Below are 14,159 nucleotides of genomic sequence, written 5' to 3' on the forward strand. Positions count from 1 at the left end.
TGGGAATAAATCTGTCATGTGTCAGACCATTTGCAGGGGCGCAGTCTTCTTCCTTTTCTGAGAGGATTAAGAGGACAAAAGAGGAGGCAGAGGTGCGGGCCATGTGCAAGAGAAAGATGCTTCGTTTCTGCTGCATGAAGAGAAATCATCTGCCCTAGTAACTGTAGTGCAACCTCCTGGCCTTAGCACAGAGGACGGGCTCTGAGCCTTTGGTCTCCACCTTTCTCTTTTTTTCTCTCCCCTTATATTTTTCTTCTCGCTTCACTTCCCCTCCCACTGTTTTTCTCCCCTTGCTGTCTTTTATTCTCGCCCCTTCACTCACTTTATCTCTTTTATTTATCTTTCTCTCTTTCAGTTCTCTCTTTCTCTCTTTATACACTTTTCTTTGCCCTCGTGTTTCTTTACCCCTGTCTTTCTTCTCCTTTTATAGTGCATCGATGGGCCTTTTCCCATGGTGCCTCCTGCTAACTATAATTAGTTTTTACTTCAGTTAAATGATCCACAGAAATTCATTCTTTTTTTAATGAACCAATAGAATCCTGCAGATTACTAATGGCTGTACGTCAAAGCTGATACAACTATATTGTTCAGGTAAAAACAGGAATTTTCATTATAATCGAACTGCCCAGCACATGAAGCCAGCCTGAGAGTTTCTATGTTCGGTATTTGCATTTTAATTATCACATTTAAGAGCGGGAGACTGACACTTTGTATAGAGCTGTTGCATGTAACCATGCAACAACTCCATGCGCCTCATGTAATATGGAAACTTTAGTCCATCTTAGCTTTTTAGTCATCATAACTTTGAATTTTGGTACTCATTGGTTTGTTTACTCTTATATTTATGGGAGAGTTAAGGGGGAGCTTGAAATGATTGGGAAACAGAAACAGTGCAGGAAAGATTGGAGGAATGACACAGAGGACACAGGAGAGTTAAAGGGGGGGATTGAGATGAGGGTAAAAACGGAGGAAAGACACGAAAAGAGAGTTAAGGGGGAGCTTGAAATGAGGGAGAAACAACAGAAAAAGTGAAAGAACGAGTGGAGGCAAGACATAGAGGACACAGGAGAGTGAAAGGGGGAGATTGAGATGATTGGGAAACGACAGACACAGTGCAAGAAATATTGGAGGTTGGTCTTGCTTACATCCCGCCCACCGGTAAAAAAATGGTGGGGAGCCACGGCCAACTGCCAATTAGGTCAAGGGAGCCATGGGTTAAAAAAGTTTGGGAACCACTGGACTAGCAGCTTGTCCCGACGTTGTCCAGGTATGAATTGCTGCCGGCCAGTAGTATATTGTTTTGTAGGATTTCGTTTTGATAGCATTTCTTATCTGTGACAGGCATGTGAAACGCTCCGATTCACAGTGCACTGCTGATGCACTTAAGAGTGCGCGTTCAGTGGTGTGTGAACTTGTTTCCCAACTTTATTTTTCCTTGCAATATTATATAGTGCGAACTCGACAACATGGCACAAGCACAATTTACATTACAGAAGAACACATTCATTTGTGGTAGGCACGGGGAGACAAAGCAATTTGCCTGGAATCACAGGATGTTGAGCTGATGCCGAGATTCGAATGTAGCTCCCCCGCACTAAAGTTCGCCATTCTAGGACTTGTGGCGGGAGGTGTGTCAAAGTGTATGTCGGTGCTGTCCATCAATGAGAGAGACCTGTGCATTTTTCAAATGGGTGGTGAAAAAATATGAGTATGTTGCTGGAGATGTGGGCCGCCGTGCCACCAATGTACTTACTGTGGGAGGGTAAACACCCATTATTCCGCAACTTTCTTTCCGCACACCATCACTCTGCATACTTTGATTACGTAAGTACCATGACTCCACAATGCCATTAAAACGCATGGTATTACATTTTATATGCTTTTACCACGCATACATTTACAACGAAATGCGTTGTAAATGCATGAATGGTAAAAGCATTTTACAAAGGTAAGTATGGGTATGGAGTATATGTTTTGGGGTACTGAGGTATATGTTTTGGGGTGTTTGGGTATTTTAAGGGTTCAGATATAGTATTGGGTTATGGGGTAGTTTTAGGGTTTAGGGATAGGTATGGGGTTTGGTGTAGTTTTAGGGTTTAGGGATAGGTGTGGGTTTTGGGGTACAGGGGTATTTTTAGGGTTAAGGGCTAGGTTTGGGTTTTGGGATATAGGGATATGTTTAGGGTTCAGGGGTAGGTTTGGGGTACAGGGGTATTTTAAGGGTTCAGGGCTAGGTTTGGGTTTTGGGGTACAGGGGTATTTTTAGGGTTCAAGGCTAGGTTTGGGTTTTGGGGTACAGGGCTATTTTTAGAGTTCAGGGCTAGGTTTGGGTTTTGGGGTACAGGGCTATTTTTAGAGTTCAGGGCTAGGTTTGGGTTTTGGGGTACAGGGGTATTTTAGGGTTCAGGGCTAGGTTTGGGGTTCAGGGCTAGGTTTGGGGTTCAGGGTTAGGTTTGGGGTTCAGGGTTATTTTTAGGGTTCAGGGTTATTTTTAGGGTTCAGGGCTAGGTTTGGGGGTACAGGGGTATTTTTAGGGTTATGGGATAGGTTTGGGTTTTGGGGTACAGGGGTATTTTAAGGGTTCAGGGCTAGGTTTAGGTTTTGGGGTACAGGGGATATTTTAGGGTTCGAGGGTAGGTTTGGGGTACAGGGGTATTTTTAGGGTTCGGGTAGGTTTGGGTTTTGAGGTACAGGGGTATTGTAGGGTTTAGGGATAGGTTTGGGTTTTGGGGTACAGGGTATATTTATAGGGTTAAGATGGGTTAGTGTTCAAGGGTGTTGGGGTATTTTAAGGAGTACGGGTGGGTTATGATTATGGGGTGCAGGGGTATTTAAAGGGAGCTGGGTGGGATTAGCACACGATATGAGACATGGCATGAAGGGCGGAACGTACACCCCCCCCCCCCCCCCCCCCCCCCCCCCCCCTGTTCAATTCTCTCATATGGATTACAGAGCTCTCGCTTACGCGGATGATATTGTAGTAGTTACTACAGATATCAGCAGGGCGGTGCCGGCGATAGAGGACTTAGCAGCCCAGTTTGGATCTTTTTCGGAGTACAAGTTGAATATCTGTAAGACTCACATTTTTTATGTTGGTCGGGACCCCCCATTGAATATTAGAACTGTTTCAGAGGTTACTTATTTAGGGATCAAAATGTCACTTCCACTTTCTAACATCCCGGATCTAAATATAAATACGGTCCTGAAAAAAGTCAACTCAATGCTTGAGAAAATAGACCATCTTCATTTGTCTCTCTGTGGGAGAGCCAATGTATTAAAAATGACGGTATTACCCAAACTTCTTTATATGTTTCGAACTATTCCGCTTGAGTTCCTGCAAGTTGTTTTAAGCAGTTAGAAAGGATCTCTTTAAGATTCCTGTGGGGCTACAGGCGACAAAGACGGGCATATAAAAAGATGATTTTGCCAAAAGATCGGGGTGGTTGGGGTATACCCCACTTTGTTCTATTATGAAAGCCAGGATGGGTTCCCCAGCGGTATACAGCGCCGGGACGCATGCGGTGCGGGCAGCTGTGCGCTTTACAAGTATACAACATTTACATTTACATTATCTGGTGTCTGTATTGCAATTTATTAATCCACTTGTAATAGGTGATAAGGCCCGAATCTTGCCGGGTTATTCTCCCTCGATTGATGAATTTGGGCTGGGGGAGGCGTGCAGAGGTTGTGTGGTTAAAATTATAGAACCCAGCTACTTAAAAAAAAAAATTTAAGATCTTGAAATCAGTATATTTTGTATGGAGACATGTTAAGTGTCAGCTTGGGTTTTCAAAGATCAATGCTTATACACCCTTTGCAGCACCAGACATTTTGCTTTTAATTTTTCGCGATCAAATTACTAATAGATGGTTTATGTTTATGTTTTGGCAATCTTTATAGCGCGCAAATACCCAGGGGTGTCTCGGCGCTTAACTGATCAGATGATGGCTATAACAGATCTTAATGTGGGAACAGCCAGGTTTTTAATTTCTTCCTAAAGCTAAGGAGAGTGGGGGCAGTTTTGATGGTAAGAGGAAGTGAATTCCATAGTCTGGCTGTGGAGATCACAAAGCATCTGTCACCCCAGTTAGCTTTCCTTGTGCGTTGGACATTGAGCAAATGAGCTGAGGATGAGCGAAGGATTCTGGTGTTTTCAAGAGGACGGAGGGCATCTTTGAGAAACTGCGGGCCAGAGTTCATCATGGCTTTGTAGGCAATGCACAGTGCCTTAAATTTTGTACGGCTCCTGACAGGAAGCCAATGAAGCTGTCGAATGTAAGGAGTGATGGAGGTGAACTTGGGAATGCCCAGTAAGATTCTGGCTGAGGCGTTTTGCACTAACTGAAGCCTGTTAAGAACTTTTTCCTGTGCATTGAGAAGGAGGGCATTACAGTAGTCCATTCTGGCAAAACGAGGGTGCTGATCAGAGTTTTACCAGCTGAAGTGGGGAGGTAGGGAAGAAGCTTCTTGATCTTATTCAGAGTGAAGAAGGAGGTGGAGACTACCGAGTTGACATGGTGGTGGAAGAGCAGTCTGTCATCGAACGTGACTCCAAGGTTGCGCACCTTAGTGACAGGTTCTGGTGGAGGTCCCATCTCATTGGGCCACCGGAGGGGGGAGCAGGCAGGTTCCAATTTTCCGAATGTCATTACCTCTGTCTTTTCAGAGTTCAATTTTAGACAGTTTGAAAACATCCAGGAGCTGATGGCAAGCATTCCCTCTTGAAAGTTTGCTGCATCTGCAGGTCCATCATGATGTACAGATAGAACCAGCTGGGTGTCGTCGGCATAGGTTGTGAGACTAATGCCGTAGGACTTGATCACCCTCGCTAAGACCGAAACATAGATAATAAACATGGTCGGACGTAGCGAGGAGCCCTGTGGTACTCCACATGGAAGGGAGAACGTGTGGGAGAAGAAAGGGCCCAGTTTTACAGCCTGTGAGCGGTTGGCCAGAAAGGAAACGAGAAGTTCTTTGGCTTTGTTCTGGATGCCAATTGCTGAGACACGGTCGATCAGAGTGGCATGATCGACCGTGTCGAAGGCCGCAGATAGATCAAGCAGTATTAATACTGCCGCAACGCCTATGTCTAACGTCATTCTTATTTCGTCAGCTGCTTTTATTAGGGCTTTCTCGGTTCCGTGTCCCTGCCTAAATCCAAATTGAGTGTCGTCCAGCAAGTTATTTTCATCAATGAATTTGGAAAGCTGTATATTCATTACTTTTTTCAAATATTTTTGCAGGGAAAGGAAGACATGCAATGGGTCTGTAGCTGGATGGGGAAGCGGGATCAAGGGTGGGTTTTTTCAAGAGTGGCTTGATGATGGCCTTTTTCCAAACTGTGGGATATGAGCCAGTAGTGAACATGGTATTACAAATATTGGTCAAAGCGGGGGAGATGGCATCAGGGATGAGGTTGAGGATGGAAGGAGGACATGGGTCCAGCGGTGATCCTGATATGGTGCAGGAGATTAGACGAGAGACTCGTTCCTCAGAGACTGATTTGAACTTACAGAAAGAGGGAGCGGTGATAGCTGGAGATTGTTTAACTGTGATGGTTGAAGAAGGTTTGTGAAGAAAAGCTGAAAAAATAGAAGGGTCCGTATAGGAAAATTGAGGTATAGAGTGCGGTAGGTTGGCCGAAGGATAAAGTTCTAGAAGTTGAGAGGAGGTATATTTGATCAAGGCAGGGGCTATGGGGGTCTGAGGGACGAGTGGGCCAGGGGGGGTGGCCCTGGGCCCGGTCCCAGCGCGGACGGGCGCAGACGGGCTTGCCTTAGGCGCGCCTTCGATGCACAAATGGCGCGCACACTGCGCTCGTCCGCTGCGCGTCCGGTAGGTGCACATGGTTTATAGGCGAGAGGAGACGTGTGGGGGCGTGGCCTGAGGTTTCTCAACGGAATTCAATGCCTTGGTGACTTACTACAAGACGGATACTTTCTCTTTTTCTGAGCTGCAAAATAAATTTGGATTGCCAAAACATGATTTTTTAAAGTTTTTAGAAATTCGTAGCTATCTTAACACTATTGGTCCTCCGGTGGAATTTAAATTGAGGAAATTCCCCCTCATTGAGAGTATGTCTAGAAAAACACTGTCAATTGTATTCTTATCTCATTTTATCACTTCCTGACGACTTCGAGCACTGCCAAAATAAATGGGCAACGAAGCTGGGTATTAATGCAGTCAATGTTGAGGACTCATTAAGCTTAGCAAATAGGGTTTTGACGACAGGAAGGATGCGCACCCAACATTACATGGCCTTATATGATCTGTATTATACGCCTGGAAAGATCTCTAAATGGGGAACTTCTGCTGGGAATACATGTAGTAGATGTGGTCAAGTCGCTGCTGACGCTGTACATATGTTTTTTTCTTGTCCGAAATTAGCCGATTTTGTTTCTCTCTATTGAACAATTTCTAGGACTATTAATGGATGTACCGTTAACTGTAACCGGGGAATTGGTTTTGATAGGTGTTACTTCAGACGCAAGCTGTAACTCATTTCCTGAGTTTAGAAAATGTTTTGTATTAATATATATATGGCGCTAATTCACGCATGTATCACGAATGACTGGATTAGTCCTGTTCCCCCCTCTTTTTCTACATGACGTGCTCGATTATTAGCAATGTACAATCTGGAATCACCTATATATAGGACCAAGGGTAGAACAAGCATTTACAATGCAAAGGTCTCGGCATCATTAAAGGTAGAGCTATTGGCATTGCTCATGACATTTCTTTTTTAAATCCTCAATAAATGGCATTGTCATTTACATTGCCAATAGCTTAATCGTTAAATAAATGGCATTGTCATTTACAATGTCAATAGCTACGCCCTACACAGAACCACCCTCACACAGACAGAGCCACCCACAAAGAGCCACCTACAAAAAAATAAATGGCATTGTCATTTACATTGCCAATAGCACAATCAGGGTGGCAGAGGCAAGAAAAATGGCACAATTAGGGGAGCAGAGGCAAGAAAAAGGCACAAACAGGGGCACAAACAGGGTGGCAGAGGCAAGAAAAACGGCACAAACAGGGGAGCAGAGGCAAGATAAACGGCACAATCGGGAGCAGAGGCAAGAAAAACTAGTGCAATCAGGGGGCAGAAGGCAAGAAAAACGAGTACAATCAGGGGGCAGAAGGCAAGAAAACGAGCACAATCAGGGGGGCAGAGGCAAGAAAAATGACAATAATAAAGTATTCATCCTACCTGACACAAGCGCCGTTCACTTTACCAAAGATCGGCTGGGGGCAATTCACTCACAGCTTATCTGGGCACTGTATTCACAGTATAGTTGAGTAATTCATACAGAGTCGTTCTAGGCACTACGTGCACAGTAAAGCTGAATAATTCATACAGAGCGTATCTAGGCACTACATGCACAGTATAGCTGAGTAGTGCAGAGTGCCATGCCGTCTCATTGGCACCCTACATTTATTTACAAGGCACCCTTCCCTGGAGGCTGAAAGCAACCCATCGGAGCACATGCTACCTCGACTGCTCGAGATGGGACCTCTGGGAGAGGGACTGCGGTTCACAGTAACACAACTCCTCGAAACTCGGTCTGATAAGAGTTAAAGATGCGCACCTTGTATTAGCCTCAAATGCAATCAGCGTTGAATCGAACCCCTGGGGTTCCGGGCGGATGAGGGAGAGGAAGAAACTGCAGATTCCAGGAATGTTTGACTTTTCACTTTACCTGCCTAAAATCACAGAAGGGCGCGGGGCGGAGCCGGCATTGAAGTGGCGTGGCTCACTGGTTAGAGGCGGCAGACCCGAGAGCAGAGGACGGCCCGGGACCAGGGCTCGATTCCCGGCGCGGCAGGTTTCTGGACCAGGGTCAGCGGACTCGATAATTCTCTCGCCTCGGTGCCCATTCTGATCAGCGATCACACTCGGCAACTCTGGGCATTAGCTTGCCTCATCTTCACTAACGGCCCCACCAGACCGCCGGGGATGCCTGGTCTCACCCTGGAGATACCCATTAAGGGACCATCTCTCAGGGAAGCCAGGAAGGGTTTCGCAGCGGTCGAAGCGCCTTGGGACCCTACGGGTAAGTAGTGCGCTATATAAATGCCAATACATTTACATTTACATTCAAACCCAAACAATCGATATACTAAACGCCCTCCTTGGGAATAGGTTGTGCCCTTTGGCCAGAACTCTGCCCCCGGTCTGCCTTTGTTCCTGAGGGGAAGGGTGGGGGTCCTTGGCCTGAAGCCCCCACTCCCAGGTGCCTTTGTACTGGGGAGGGAGTATACTGCACAACAACATCTCCTGTGTGTTTGAACCAATAAAGGCCAGTGTCTAAAGGGAAGTGGCTGGGAGGGGGTCATCTCGAGTCGGAATGCCCAGACAGGCTTGGAGTTGGACAGGGTTGGGGGAGTGTTGCTGGAACAGCTGCCGGAGCGGGAGAGGGGCTGCCAGGAGCTGGTTGTCTCGGGACAGGACAGCTGAACACGCTGCCTTCATACTTGGGGTGCGGCCGGAGGAGGGTCTTCCGGGGTCAGGAGGTGCTGGACAGAAGGGCTGGGACAGGAGTTGGCAGACGGGGGGAGCTGAGGTCAGGAGTTAGGGAGTTGGGGGCAGGAGTCAGGAGTGAAGACACCGGTGGAAAACATCCTGAACAACGACTCCGGAACAACGAGTTCCGGAGTCACGAAAGCGGAACGACGACTTGCCCGAACGACGAATCTGTCTTAACCACGCATGTGCGTGGTTAAGACAGTCAGTCTAGTGTTCGGACAGGGCGGAGTTAGGAGGAGCTTCGCAGTCACGGAGAAACAGGTAAGAGGGGTTAATTTAAAGGAGTTTGGGATTAGTATTTATTTATGGTAGTGGGGGATTTCGTGATTATTTACAGGAAATGGGGAGTTTGTTTTATAGGGGTTGATAACGTATTTAGGAGGTGGGGGGCGTTCGTGATTATTTAAAGGGAGAGGGGAATTAGATTTATGGGGGTTGAGATCGAATTCAGGAGGTGGGGGTTTTGTGATTATTAAAAGGGAGAGGGGAATTAGAATTAAGGGGGTTGAGTACATAATTAGGAGGTGGGGGGGTTTGTGATTAATAAAAGGGAAAGGGGAATTAGATTTAAGGGAGTTGAGATCATATTTTAGGTACGGGGAATTCGTTTTTAAGGGGTGGAAGATCGGGGTACTAGTTGTAAAGCATTTTTTTTACCACGCATTCCATTAACACGAAAAATCGTGGTAAAGGAATGCGTGGTAGATAAAATCGTAGTTTAGACAAGGTCGTGGTTGTGACCTCGTTGATAGGGAAGTCGTGGTTCGGGAACTCTTTGTTGAAACATACAACCGACACCGGTAGGTGTGCTCCAAACTCTCCGAGACAGGAAGGGAGGAAGTGGAGGGAGCAGACAGGAAAAGAAGAGAGAGTGAAATAGAAATAGGAGGAAAGACAGAGGAGGAAGGACAAAGGCAAAGAAAGGAGGAAAGGAGCAAAGGGGAAACGAAAGGGAAAGTGAGGGGAGGGAAGTAAGGGGGTGAGGAGCAGAGACGTTGGGGGAGGGGTCGAGGTGAGGGGACTCCTGCAGTGAGGAAGTGTCATGGCCAGGCTTAGGAAAGGCTGAGTCGGGGGTTCAAGGGGTCACTTGCAGTGAGGGCGTGTGGGTAGTAGGGGTGACCTGTGAAACGTAGGGGTACCAGGAGTGAACCTGGGGGCGCTAGTGGCGAGACTTGGAGCACTTAATCCGGAACATTAGGGCTGAATCAGGAGTTCAGAGCGGGCCGATCTCATCAGAGGGAGGGGGGCGGGAACAAAGATACGGACTGCGGGAGGGGGGTGGGAAAAAGACACGGCGGGAACGAGGACAGCGAGAGCAGCCTACCTCATCTTAACCAGCAGCAAAATGGCGGACTCCAGCTTACGAAAATTTTGGATTCGGGGGCGTGTTTTGGCTTTCTGAGTGACGGATGACATCACAGGTGGAAAGAACACCAAAAACACGCCCCCGAATCCGAAAGAGACGGGGCTTGTTTATAGTGACGCCTGTCTCCTCCAATGGCTGGCCTCCGTTTAGGAAGCCAGCCAATGGAGGAGAGAAGAGGTGAGAGGCGGGTTCAAGCCCTTATCTCCAAATCATTAAATCTCCGTCCGGAGACTGCGCAAGCGCATCCTTTAGGTCCTCGACCTAAAAAAGAGGGCCTTCGGTGTTAAGATTCGGGCTCCTGTCATGGACTGGATATAAGGGAAATTGTATTTTCTTTCTGTATTTGTTTTTCTTTGCAGTTCAGTTTGTTTTATGTAATATGTTATGTTTTTTTATCTGCCTTCCTTGCATAAAATGGGGTAAAAAATCCAATAAAAAAAAAAAAGGAAGAACTTGAGTTGCACCAAGGTGTAGTGTGAAGGGTCATCTAAAGTGTGTTACTTAAGACTTGCATTCGGGTTAAGTGACTTTTAGGTTATGTTCAGGGTTTTTTGGGGTAAGAGTTAGCCATGTAAAGAAAATTGTTGGAGAAAGTGTTACATTTTGTATCATGTTTAGGATTGGGTTTGAGTAATGAAAGGTGTAATTTATGGTGTAAGATGAAGGTGCAAGTGATTAGTGGCACAGGTGGCAGTACGGGGAATTCTCCTGTGTAAAATAGAAGAGAAAAAACAGGAATAAGAAGTGAGTAGCAGGGGGTAGGCTGAAAGGTAATGTAGGTTTATCTTAATTGCGCAAATGTAGTAAAGAGCACTGCTTTCATTTAACCTCTACATGTTTATATTTTTAATAGATTTACAATTTGTCTACTTCTTTATGTATGTTTTAATCTCCTTTTTTATCTTTACATTTTTTAACATCTACCTTTTTGGAATGTCGCTTGTGTGGTAAATTGACTTGTACCCACCTAGAGTGCCTCACTGCATGTGAAACTGGTATCCTGTTTTTATTTTGACCCCGGCATCGAGCTAATCCACATGTGTGCAGAGGCCTCATTCTGTCCATGACCATGCAGGTTCAAGATCTGTCCTGTGACCTGGAGGATTAGATAAAGCATGCTCCTCATATTACTCAATGGACTACTATCCTTGTTATGAGTACCTTACGTAAAGGGGTGGTGGCAGCATACCATGTTTCGTGAATGTATAATCGGACTAGATATTTTTCCGTGTGCCTGTGACAGTTCAGTCTACCGACCCCTCGCGTGAAAGGTTCTGCTGTTATGTGCAACTCAGAATCTTGCCTTGAAAATGTTATATATATATATATATATATATATATATATATATATATATATATATATATATATATATATATATATATATATATATATATATATATATATATATATATATACACCTGTACACCAACATAGAACACCGGCACGGCCTGGAGGCTCTTCAGCACTTCCTGAACTTAAGACAATTAAGATATTAAGATTCACAAAGCATAATATCATGATCCTTGAATTCATTGAGTTCTGCTTGAATAACAATATTTTCTTGTTCGAGGATCAACTGTTCAGACAAGTGTCTGGAATGGCGATGGGTACCTGCTTCGCTCCCAGCTATGCAAACTTGTTCGTTGGCTGGTGGGAGGAGCGGGTACCCAGGAGCTGCAGTGTGGATGGTATGGAGAGCAGGACGGAGGGATGGTTTCAGTACATCGATGACCTGTTTATTGTCTGGCGGGGCACATCTGAGACAGCTCAGGCCTACATCAATTTGCATAATGAAAATGATTACAATCTGCACTTTTCAGGGACAGTGAGTCCGGTGGCAGCGGACTACCTTGACCTGAAGGTGTTCCCTGAGACTAACCAAATACACACAGCCCCATACAGAAAAACTACTGCTGGCAATTCTACACTGTGGGTGATGTAGTCAGGATTCCAAGACTACAGGAGGCGTGCATAAAAACAACAAGGGGCGGAGCTCCCCGACCATTGAGGGAGCAGGAGGAGACACTCTGTGTGGAGAGGTAATGGCGGTACCTGTGTGGAGGCATCTGACGAGGCGAAGGGTCGCCGAAATGCATAATGCCCAGTGTCCACAATAAAGGCTCTCCAAAGGATTTCCCCGTGTGGCCTCTCACTTCTTCGTAGTGAAGATGTGTTCTCGGATGTTTTACACGCTGGCCAGTAGCGTGTGCTGAGGCTCCGTTCCATTGAAGAGGCCGGAGCATTGCTGGCAACAACTGTGTACTTTACCAAGGTTTTGGTAGCTCCGGCCAGCCTCGGACTGCAGAAACTCGGAATTGGGCGGTCTGACAAGAAGCAGCTCGACATGGTGCGAGGAGCCGGGAATCATGGTATCCTGACTCGCGGCCCGCCGAGCCTATGCATGAGAGGCGGGAACGATCGGGGGCCTGGGGGAGTCATGGGACACCTTTCCCGCAGGAACCAGCCACCGTAACAACAAACACCCTTTCTCCCCTAGTCAAGTAACGCCATCAAGTTACCCCCGTGCATTGCCTTCAACCCAGGTGAACTGTGGGTGATGTAGTCAGGATTCCAAGACTACAGGAGGCGTGCATAAAAACAACAAGGGGCGGAGCTCCCCGACCATTGAGGGAGCAGGAGGAGACACTCTGTGTGGAGAGGTAATGGCGGTACCTGTGTGGAGGCATCTGACGAGGCGAAGGGTCGCCGAAATGCATAATGCCCAGTGTCCACAATAAAGGCTCTCCAAAGGATTTCCCCGTGTGGCCTCTCACTTCTTCGTAGTGAAGATGTGTTCTCGGATGTTTTACACGCTGGCCAGTAGCGTGTGCTGAGGCTCCGTTCCATTGAAGAGGCCGGAGCATTGCTGGCAACAACTGTGTACTTTACCAAGGTTTTGGTAGCTCCGGCCAGCCTCGGACTGCAGAAACTCGGAATTGGGCGGTCTGACAAGAAGCAGCTCGACATGGTGCGAGGAGCCGGGAATCATGGTATCCTGACTCGCGGCCCGCCGAGCCTATGCATGAGAGGCGGGAACGATCGGGGGCCTGGGGGAGTCATGGGACACCTTTCCCGCAGGAACCAGCCACCGTAACAACAAACACCCTTTCTCCCCTAGTCAAGTAACGCCATCAAGTTACCCCCGTGCATTGCCTTCAACCCAGGTGAACTGTGGGTGATGTAGTCAGGATTCCAAGACTACAGGAGGCGTGCATAAAAACAACAAGGGGCGGAGCTCCCCGACCATTGAGGGAGCAGGAGGAGACACTCTGTGTGGAGAGGTAATGGCGGTACCTGTGTGGAGGCATCTGACGAGGCGAAGGGTCGCCGAAATGCATAATGCCCAGTGTCCACAATAAAGGCTCTCCAAAGGATTTCCCCGTGTGGCCTCTCACTTCTTCGTAGTGAAGATGTGTTCTCGGATGTTTTACACGCTGGCCAGTAGCGTGTGCTGAGGCTCCGTTCCATTGAAGAGGCCGGAGCATTGCTGGCAACAACTGTGTACTTTACCAAGGTTTTGGTAGCTCCGGCCAGCCTCGGACTGCAGAAACTCGGAATTGGGCGGTCTGACAAGAAGCAGCTCGACATGGTGCGAGGAGCCGGGAATCATGGTATCCTGACTCGCGGCCCGCCGAGCCTATGCATGAGAGGCGGGAACGATCGGGGGCCTGGGGGAGTCATGGGACACCTTTCCCGCAGGAACCAGCCACCGTAACAACAAACACCCTTTCTCCCCTAGTCAAGTAACGCCATCAAGTTACCCCCGTGCATTGCCTTCAACCCAGGTGAACTGTGGGTGATGTAGTCAGGATTCCAAGACTACAGGAGGCGTGCATAAAAACAACAAGGGGCGGAGCTCCCCGACCATTGAGGGAGCAGGAGGAGACACTCTGTGTGGAGAGGTAATGGCGGTACCTGTGTGGAGGCATCTGACGAGGCGAAGGGTCGCCGAAATGCATAATGCCCAGTGTCCACAATAAAGGCTCTCCAAAGGATTTCCCCGTGTGGCCTCTCACTTCTTCGTAGTGAAGATGTGTTCTCGGATGTTTTACACGCTGGCCAGTAGCGTGTGCTGAGGCTCCGTTCCATTGAAGAGGCCGGAGCATTGCTGGCAACAACTGTGTACTTTACCAAGGTTTTGGTAGCTCCGGCCAGCCTCGGACTGCAGAAACTCGGAATTGGGCGGTCTGACAAGAAGCAGCTCGACATGGTGCGAGGAGCCGGGAATCATGGTATCCTGACTCGCGGCCCGCCGAGCC

At 47.4% G+C, this 14,159-nt stretch overlaps 1 protein-coding gene across 1 annotated transcript in view; it reads left to right on the forward strand.

Moving 5' to 3' along the window:
* CDKAL1 (CDKAL1 threonylcarbamoyladenosine tRNA methylthiotransferase) overlaps positions 1-14,159 on the forward strand; it is a 2,392,744-nt gene that overhangs the window by 244,736 nt on the left and 2,133,849 nt on the right. The window lies entirely within an intron of this gene.

Source organism: Lissotriton vulgaris, chromosome 4_1 (genome assembly GCF_964263255.1).
Source record: "Lissotriton vulgaris chromosome 4_1, aLisVul1.2, whole genome shotgun sequence".
Lineage (NCBI taxonomy): Eukaryota > Metazoa > Chordata > Amphibia > Caudata > Salamandridae > Lissotriton > Lissotriton vulgaris.